Source organism: Arvicanthis niloticus, chromosome 7 (genome assembly GCF_011762505.2).
Source record: "Arvicanthis niloticus isolate mArvNil1 chromosome 7, mArvNil1.pat.X, whole genome shotgun sequence".
Taxonomy (NCBI): domain Eukaryota; kingdom Metazoa; phylum Chordata; class Mammalia; order Rodentia; family Muridae; genus Arvicanthis; species Arvicanthis niloticus.
Window position 1 is genome coordinate 5,580,837 of NC_047664.1, and position 10,689 is coordinate 5,591,525.

General features: G+C 43.4%; 1 protein-coding gene across 2 annotated transcripts in view; it reads right to left on the reverse strand.

Moving 5' to 3' along the window:
- Lrrc8c (leucine rich repeat containing 8 VRAC subunit C) overlaps positions 1-10,689 on the reverse strand; it is a 93,333-nt gene that overhangs the window by 80,334 nt on the left and 2,310 nt on the right. The gene's annotated exons all lie outside the window — the stretch shown is intronic.

Below are 10,689 nucleotides of genomic sequence, written 5' to 3' on the forward strand. Positions count from 1 at the left end.
GCCTGTGTACATGTGTGTATGTGTGTATTTGTATGTGTATGTGCCTGTGTATGTATGTGTGTGTACATGTGTGTATGCGTGTGTGTATGTGTGTGTATGCGTGTGTGTATGTGTGTGTATGCGTGTGTGTATGTGTGTGTGTGTTTATGCATGTGTGTGTCTGGCCACCTGTTCTCTCCAGTGAGTTCTGAAGCTCACTGAGGGACATTTGGTTTTAGATTTGCATTTTGTTGTCTATTTACAGTTTTCATTTCTTTGCTGAGTCCCCATCTGTGGAACTTTTACACTGTCCCTTCCATGCTGCTAGCAACAGCAGTTGTAAGCTGAGCCTAACTGCAACATCTGGCTCATCTCAAGTTAATTTCTGCAGACTACACCTTGTCTTTTTATGGGTTACAGTTCCCTGTGCATTTTCTCGACCAATAACTGATTTTGACACTGCATAACCTGATGATAATTACTGCTTTTTTCTGCCTCTGAAAAGCACTGGTTTTTGTTGCAGCCACTCAGCGGTGTGGTCATATTCAAACTTTGAACTCGGTGTGCCGCACAGTGGCAGTGGCTCAAACGTGGACTCAGGCCAGCTATCTGCTCAGTCACCAATGTCCCTTAGACCAGGCAAATATTTGGAGGGAGTTCGTATACAGATGTGGGGGCTTTCCCTTTGCTGTGCAGCCACTGGAAGTCTTCCACCTGACCCTCTGCCCTTCCAAGTCTGCAGGACTGCAGCATTTGGTATAGGACTTAGCTTCCAAAGGTGGGAACCCAGAGGTTCCAGGACAAAGCCCTCCTTTGACGTCAGCTCGGGCAGTTCCCTCTCTTATGAAGCCCTCCACTTCTTGTTTTCCATTGCTCTCTCAGACCCTCCTTGTCTAACTTATTTTCTGAAAGATATTTGCTAAAGCACCCCCCCCCTCATTACAAAGAATGGTCTGTAACTCCTGATTTAGCATGTTATTTCAGTGTGGAATACCTTTAATAAGCAAAACAACAAAATCAAACCAGAAGAGTTCACATAAGCGTCAATGATAGCTGGCTATACCGATGCTTACATCATAATCCACATCTTTATTTCACTGGTACGTTGCCAAAGAATGCCAAAAAAGTCAGAAGCCCAGCTTCAGGGGTTGAAGGGTTACATTCCTCAGATGGCTACTCAACACAAGCACACTCTCGAACTCTGGAGCGCATTCAGAATTTTAACACCATGGAAGAAAACATCCTGTGAGCAGCAACAACAGGAAGAGCTGTGAGCATCACCTCATGAACAGGGAACAGAGCATGGCGAGAATCCTCCGGATAACTGAACGTTTTCAAAGTAAACTCACAAAAGCACAACTAGTTTTTGTAAAGGATCACTCACACGAACTTTATTCTAAGAAATAAAATAAAAGCTTATTTGTAGATAAGTCCACTGTTACGGATCTATATCCCCCTGGAAAGTAAGATGTAAAGTTTATGCCACACATAAAGCTATGAGTTCATTACTGTGTGCACTAAGACTCTTTACTGCTCCTGGTAATGTATCGATACCAAGTTTGTTACAATTCTCTGGTTCCTAACAGTAACTGAGCAAGGCTAATTTGTGACATGCTGTGCCGAAATGTCGCCTTTGGAAGGTAATTTCTTTAGCAAGACAATCCCACTGGGAAGGTTCTAGGGCTATACTTTTATAAGTGGAACACGGCCTACAACAAACACTATTGCATGGTCTTCAGAATACCAACTGTGTGTGCCTGTGTTTGTTTGGGCATGTCCATGTGTTTATGTGGGTGCACATGTGTTTGGAAACCAGAGATCAACACCGTCTTCCTCAGTCTCCCTCCACATTATTATTTGAGACAGGGTCTCTCACTGGGCTGAGAGCTCATCAACTTGGCTCGGCTGGCTGGCCAAGGAGCGCCAGGGATCGGCCTTGCTCGGAGCACTCTGCTCAGCCTGACCTTTTCATGGGAATTGATGATCTGAATTTGGGTTCTCATGCACACACAGCAGGCACTTTATCAAGTGACCCATTGCTGTGTGTTCAAGACCACCCTAGTCTACAAAGGGAATTCCAGGAAGTCATGATGATCAACAACAAAAAAAAAAAAAAAAGGTTTGATTTGTTTTGAAAGATTCAAACACATTTTAAAAAGAAAGACTATAGATTTTAGGGACCCCTTAAGAAACAGGGATACCACAGAGATATGGTCCCATAAGCACTTCTTGCCATACCTTTTTACAAGAAAGAATGCTAAATGGGATAAGACATACACAACACAGAGTCTAGGTGGACACACCATATAAAGCGGTAAGAGGGAAATAGTGTTCATTTACATTATGCTTTGAAAATATTTCCTGATTTTTTAAAGTGTATTATCAGTGCTAGCCATCCTAATTCTAAAGGTACAATATCAATCAAGACATCTAAAAAAAGTGCGTGAGCAGCTAAGAAGTTCAAACATCTTAACACAGAAATACGATAGATAAAATATCTCTGGCAATACAATATGTAAAGAGTATCTGAAGCAATAAGCTTCATTATACTTTATCCTTGAATACACACACACACACACACACACACACATACACACACACACACACACAGAGGCACATACACACACAGGCCATAATGTAACCCGTGACTTCGTATCCCAACTTAAAAAATTAACTCAGAATGAAACAAAACCAATCAAGAAGGTTTCAAATTTGATCTGGGACAGAATGCAAGGCATTATTCACAATCTTTGCAAGGAAATTAAGACTCCTGATAAAAATGCATAAGAAAAATTTAAATGCTCTCAATGGAGAGCTAAATTGTTCTGGCAAATCTGTTTCCTGGCAACCCATTTAACGCTGTCAGTCAAGGGTTTAGTAAGTAACACAGGGCACGGTAGAGAATGCCTTTAGTCTCAGCACTCTGAGAACAGAGGTAAATGGATCTTCAGAAGTTTGAGGCTATCCTAACCTACATAATGAGTTCCAGGCAAGTCAGGGCTACACGGTGAGACCCTGTCTTAGTAATAATCTTTGAATCCATATTTTAAAACCAAGTTTTCCATCCACCTCTCCTATCAAGTGTCCCTAAGAGTCCACTTTTAGCTGCATCTTCCCAAACCTCTTTACACATGAGAGTTGGGGAGGGGTGTACCTCTCAAATTGTTCTTCTAGCAAGCATTTCCAGTGGTCTGCTGGCCAGTCAGCACCATCGGCTTTTATGCTGATGGCACACAGCCTTTCTAAGTCTTGCGTTTCTTTCATGTATTCGTTCTCAGGCATTTGTTGATCTGTTCACCAGCTCTGACAACACACACACACATCCAAGTAAACACCGTGTGGAGGTACTCGGCTTATTTTCTTCATGATACCACTGTGTGCTTTCCTCGGATTAATTACCTCATCGCTTGCTTTTGACTATTCTCTTTCACCTCAGTGCTACTTAGTTCATCCCACCCAGCTTGTCTTGAATCCTCGAGTTAGCACCAGGCTCTGCCGTCATGGTCTCACACAAGTGGCAGGTGATGCTTTCTAACATGCTGTCCAGAGACTTCATAAAACGCTGAAATCGCACACGTACATACTCACACACACACTACTACTTACTGCTGCTGCGGCCACTCCCTCCAGTCACGCCGCTGGAGGAATGATCTGTGTAGCTAGGCATTAGCTAGAGGCCGAGTGTAATCTGGACAGTGTTTCCTAACATCACTGATATGCACACTGTACCGGCCTTGCTATGTTCAGGGAGGCACAGTAATTTATCTTTACAATGTTTTCCCAGTGAAGTCATTCTTCAAGGCTCCAAAACAGAAATAACTGACTAAGTAATCTCCAGCCCATTGTTCCAGAAGTTGGGTGTCAAGCTGTATCTTTCCCATTTATCAAGGCATGGGGATATTTCAACATGTTTCTGATTTTCATAAACCTCGAAGATATATAAAAATGACTACTAGTAATGCTTACTGATTTTTGACCAAGTGCTTAAGACACATAGGGGGAAAAAAGACAAGAAAGTAGAATGGAGAGTATTTGGGAAGAGGAAGGGGACTGGGGGAGGGGAGGGAGACAAAAGAGGGCAATGAGTGAACACTATTTAAATGTATTATGTACATGTAGGAAATGTCAGAAAGCAATACATCATCATGAATAAATATACATGCTAGCGAACACGCGAAAATGCACACACAGTACACATGAAATGCACACACAGTACACATGAAATGCACACACAGTACACATGAAATGCACACACAGTACACATGAAATGCACACACAGTACTCTGGGGCTCACAAACTCCCATATATTTGTCTGAGGAGGTGGCTTTCACCTAGGGTTTCTTTGATGTCTTCACTTCGTGTTCATATGCTCGCTGCTAGTTTATAGTTAGTTCAGCGATTTCTTCCTAATTTTCGATTCCATTTTGAGATATTTCCATACAAATATCTGCCTCTATTTGTCTCTATTAGGAAAGATGATTTTTTTTCTTTCTTTCTTTTCTTTTTTCTTTTTTTTTCTTTTTCTTTTTTTTTTTTTTTTTTTTTTTTTTTTTTTTTTTTTGGTTTTTCAAGACAGGGTTTCTCTGTGTAGTTCTGGCTATCCTGGAACTCACTCTGTGCTGGGATTAAAGGCGCGTGCCACCACTGCCCAGCCTGGAAAGATGATTTCTTAATGACACTAAATTTCACTACCAGAATTAAAACAGAAGGGTATTTGTGGGTGTGGTGGTTCGTGCCTTTAATCCCAGCAGAACTCTGAGTTCAAGACCAGCTTGGTCTACATAGTAAGATCCAGGTCAGCCAGGGCTACACAGAGAGACCCTGTCAGTAAACAAAACAAAAACATCAGAAGGAAGTAGATAAGCTCCCGGCTAGGAGGTAAGAAGTATCACCACGGACAGCTACACCATCAATAGTCCTGAGCAGCAGTGTCCCAGAGACTCTGAGTGACCAGAAAGAACAAACAAGCCATTGGTCATCCTGGATGGTTTCTTGTCACCAAACATGTTTTCAGATGTTTGAGGTTACAGTTAAAAAGCAGGGGGAGAGGAGGGATGTCTGCTTGAGGAGACCGTGTGTGCCACAGCATGCCAGCCACCAGATGTGGGGAAACTGCTAGGAAAACACAGCCTCCTCACTGCTCCAGAGAATGCACCAGAAGCCCAGGCCTTTGTTCCCCTGGGAACATGTACAAGAAACCAGGAAGCCAAGAACAACCCGAGAAGCCCCACCTTCCCCAAATATCTGCACGCCAAAATCTTTTTAATAAGGAACTGTGTGTTGCAATTATGAACAAGTGTAAATTCTTTGATCCAGACAAACTTTAACTTATCCTCAATAAACAACTGACTGGTCCCAAGAAGAAGTGGCTGGTATCAGAACATCCGTAGCACAGGAAGGACCGTCGAAGGGTGTTGACTGTGTGAGAACTGAGGGGGACTTCCCATCAGAAAGCAAAAGAATGCCCAGTAGAGAAGGGTTTGGGAGATGAATTTAGGCAGTTATTAATATTGCCAGTGTCAAGTTAGGTAATCATCTTGATTCTTTACAATTGAATTTCAGTTTAAGACAATGGGCTGGAGAAACAGCTGTCAGTCATGAGCATGATCTGAATTATTACCCAGATAACTGGCACCCAAGGATTTTTTTTTGTTTGTTTGTTTTTGGTTTTATTTTATTTTGTTTAAAAACCTGGTCATTGTGTCACAAGCTTGTATTCTTAGCACCGGAGAGGCAGAAACAGGCAGATCCCTGGAGCTGGCTGGTGAGCCAGCACTGTATCAGAGAACCAGGTCCCAGTAAGACAGCTTAGCTCAAAGCCAAGGTGGATGGCCCACAGTGAATGACCTCTGGCTGACCTCTGGCTTCCACACAGACTCATGCACATGCATACACATCCCACCCTGCTCCATACGGCGTGAATAAAGTATGCTCCTTTCTTGTTTTGTTTGTAAAAACAGGATCTCCATGTAGCTTTGGCTGTTTGCTCACTGCATGGACCCAGTTGACTTCTAACTCACAGAGATCCACCTGCCTCTGCCTCCTAAATGCTGGGATTAAAAGCATGTGCCACCAAGTCTAGCTAAGCATGCTTTTCATAACCTCAAAATGACAATATAATTGTATGGGATTTTTAAATTAAGTCATCACATACATTTATAAAAACATTCACTTCGTCTATTCTGTGTGCCTTCTAGTTTCAAATAGCTCTTCTGTGACTTCTGAATGTAACAAAGAACCAAGACAGGGCTCACCTTGCCCTAGCAAAAACTGCTTGGGTAGAAAGATGGGGGTGGGGTGGGGAGACAACTTGACCAAGGGCCACAGTCCACAGAAACATAATGGACTTGGGAGTATTAAACTTTCCCCCGTTCGGTGATCTAAGGCCTCTGGCTATCTCAGCTTAGCCAGGTTAACTCTCCCCGTGTTCTACCTTGCTGTGTTCTCTGGTTTGGGAATAGCTTTCTTTTCCTGGGTCTTTGGAAAGATTCTTTAAGGAACATATAGCGATCCTGCATTGCTCTAACTCAAACAGTTCCAGCATCTGAAACATTTTCAGTGACTTTCTTAAGCTATAAAATGTAAAAAAAAATAAAAATAAATAAAATAAAAATCTGAGCATGGTGGTTGAGTTCAAGGGCAGCCATGGCCACACAGAGAAACTAGGTCTCAACCACAAACCCTTTTACCTCCTCACCCCATCAATCTTTCTGACAGCTGATTTCTGAATTTTCCTAAACTTTTTTGAGCCCTCACTACATTTTTTTTCAGTCCACAGTTCTCTGGTAAGACATATCACAGGCTATAGAATCATACAAGTATCTTTTAAATCCAAGAGCTGGCACAGGAAAAACGGATGGGGGGTGTGGGTCGGTAGGGGCATGCGATGCACATAGTTTGTAAAAGCTTGTAAAATGTAATCCCCTGTTCTCCTTTGCATGTACACACCCCAAACATACTCCCACATCAGAGAATGCTCCTCGATTTCCTTGTAAAGCTTGTGATGAGAAGTAGCTCTTCCAAGTAAAAGGTCCAGCATTTCCCACATCTGATAACAAGGGCTTAGTCAGTCTCCACCTCTCCACCTTGGGTTCTGTCCACAGAGTCCCAACAAACTATCTAAAAAACTTCTCTTGCGGTTCTCACGAGCCACGGGGCCTGGGGGTGAGGAGGGGAACATCCACTTCCAGGGCCACGTTAGCTTCTCTTCATCTTCCTCCACTTGATCCCACCGTCCTTCCTCCATGTTTGCAGTTCAGGAATGACCAGTAGTCAGGCGGCCTCCAGCACACAGCATTGCATCCCAGCCTCCCTTTTTCTGTTCCTTGTACCAGTGGCAGGATGGCCAGCTGTGCTATGCTAAGTCTTATTTCCCATAACACAGGTCTGAAGTCTTCCTTGCTTACAACCCCCCAAATATCCTGCAGTTGGCATACCTTGTTCTGTGGTAAAAGCATATCCTAACTAAAAACATCCCTCTTGACTGCTAACAGCCCCCTCAGACTATCTGATGCTAACAGCCCCCCCGACTATCTGATGCTAACAGCCCCCCCCACTATCTGATGCTAACAGCCCTCCCCGGACTATCTGATGCTAACAGCCCCCTGGACTATCTGATGCTAACAACCCCCTGGACTATCTGATGCTAACACCCCCCTGGACTATCTGATGTTAACAGCCCCCTGGACTATCTGATGCTAATAGCCCCCTGGACTATCTGATGTTAACAGCCCCCCCGGACTATTTGATGCTAACAGCCCCCTGGACTATCTGATGCTAACAGCCCCCTGGACTATCTGATGCTAACAGCCCCCTGGACTATCTGATGCTAATAGGCCCCTGGACTATCTGATGCTAACAGCCCCCTGGACTATCTGATGCTAACGTGCCCAACAGGTTGATAATCCAATGATGTTTATTACATTGCCCCGGGAGCAATTTACTAATAAAGTGCACTTTTCTTACCTGGCATCGAAGTCAGGCTTTATTTAAGAACTGTGACCTTCTAGTAGGTGTAAGACTAGTTAAATGAGTGAAGGAAGGCGTTGGATAGGTGAGTTTGCCCTATAAGAGAGGACCTGAGTCAGATCCTCAGACCTTATGTGGATGTCAGGTGGATTCTGTAGGCTGCCTGTCATTCCAGAGCTCAGAAGTAGAGAAAGAGGATCTCAGAAGCAAACTAGCTAGCTGTACTGGGAGTTCCTGCTTCAAGTAAGAGACTCTGCTTCAGTGAATAAAATGCAGAGTGTTCAAGAAAGGCTTCCAATACAAACCACGGGCCTCCACAGGAATGCACACACATGTTGGTGTGCAGCTTCATACACATAAGCCCACACACATGAACACATATACACACAGACACACGCCCCCCCCAAAACAACAAGTGAGATGCTTGAGATAAATCTCAAGACAAAGGTGCCACTAACTATAGGGTAAGCAAGTACTGTGGTGTTTTTCTTAGCTGTGGGAGGACAGCTTACAAATGCATGACTTGCCTTTCGTTTATCACATAAGAATTATCAAGGTGCTGTCTCAACTAAGCAAAGAAAAACAAAATAGCAAAATGTCTACCAACTCAAACAACTTACTGCCTTCTGTAGCAGGAAATATACTATGAACGTGAAAACATTAAACATGAAAAAGTTAAAGCATTAACGTATTTGTCTGAAGTATAACTGGATCGACAGACGCGCTAGAGGGAGGTTAGGGGCGGGAAGGGACGGGGCACTTAGCTCCTAGTGTTGCCTACGGTTGAGGGTGGCGTGTGTGCTGGGGAGATACCGGCATTGTTACAGGCCTTGAGAGATAAGAAGGTTGAGAGACCTTCGGTGGCAGACACAGGAAAGTCTGTCTGCCAAAGCACACACATTCCAAGCCACTGAAACAGCTCCAGTAAGTTCTTTAAACTGTGTGGCGCAGAACAAAGAAACACGCTAAAAAAGGTGAGTGCATGTTTCTAACTCAAGACTTCAGGGAAGGATGTGATTCAAAAGTTAGATATGCAAAAAAAAAAAAAAAAAAAAAAAAAAACCATTTAACTTAAGGGTAGCTGGGGGAGGACTGAGTCTATGGCAGCACTGTCCTCAGCCCTTCCAGTAAAAGACACTGAAGCTGAAGGCAGACATCTCAGTCAGCTCTAGGCAGGCTACAACGATGGAATCCTTACTGCTCATTCACCAGAAGGGATCTGTCTCTACATGCCCAGCTTCATCTAATTCATGCAGTGAGGTAGGCTCGGAAACTGTTACACAAGGACAGTAACCAGGGCTCAGTGGGGTTCAGTCATGTGAGATCCTTTGGGAAGAGCCTTCACTGTGTAGCCTAGACCACCTTAGAACTCACAATGCCAAGCTCACCTTACACTAGTAACAACCCTGCCTCTGCCTCCTGAGTGCCTGGTTACCATTTTATATTTAAAAGAAGTGGAGTCAAAAACACCCTCCATGACACCTGCATGGTAATGCCAACTTCATTGGTCTAATATGTGTTCACAGATGAACCAAGATTAGAGACACAGCCCACATTCCAGGACTAGGGCGAAAATCCCGGGAATGTAGAGTCCGTGAGATACTGTTGCCAAAAGCAGCTGATGGGAAGCACAGAATGGTCCACTGGGTTGTTTCCAATTATTCATTTAGTTGCAATCAGTCAAAAGAACATGGGCTTTGGAACTAGACTGTCCTTACTCAAAATTCAAACTCTGTTGCAGATCAGCCAGGGCATGGCAAACTCTGGAGAGGTTATCGTATGCAATTAATTTCTGCTTACTTGTGCAGGTGTTATGGTTAGTTGAAAAAAACGTATATAGGTTGGAGGGGAAAAGGAGGAAGAAGCCTTTGGATAATAGGGACAAAGGGTAACATTGAGAACTAGAGAGAACCAGACGTGGTGAACTCACTTGTGTACTTCTATCACTCCAGAGGCTGAGGCAGGAAGATTGCCAGGGCTGTGAGGCAAGACTGGGTGGCAACTCGAGGCTGAGCCTAAAAACAAACTAGGGCAAGCAGTAAGGTGCCTGACTGCATCCACTTAGCATGTTCCAGCTGCATGGCGTTTGCCAAGCCATAACCTCTGAGCTCCAGTCTATAAAATGCGTATGGCACCATCTCTCTTAGAATGGGAGAGACACCAGGCCAGCCAGTTTACATGACAGAAATGTCATCAAATCATTAAGACAGGTCTTGCTAAATAAGTACAACTTTTATCTCATTTCTCTTTAAATTTGGGCTTTCTTACCATGGTGCCAATGACTATAAAGTACTACAGAAGATTTAAAAATCTTTGGCAAGCAGGGGTGGGCACATGCCTTTAATCCCAGCACTCTGGAGGCAGAAGCAGGAAGATCTCTGAGTTCAAGGCCAGCCTGGTCTTACAGAACGAGTTCCAAGACAACCAGTATTATACAGAGAAATCCCGTCTCAATCAATCAATCAATCAATCAATCAATCATAATAATAATTTGATTAAAAACTGGGCATTTGGAGTTAAATTTCTGACTCTGAATTGTTGTTAAAAGATAAACTTTACATAAGCGTCAAGTTGTTCATTTCTGTTAGAGTTCTTACAACTTTTTCTTTACTAAAAAGCCTCCTCTTAAAAAAAAATTACACTCCTTGATGTAACTCAATTGATAGACTGTTGAGCACGAACAAAGAGCCCCAGATTCAATCCCCAGTACAGAATAAAGTGGGTGGTGGTGCTCCTGTAATC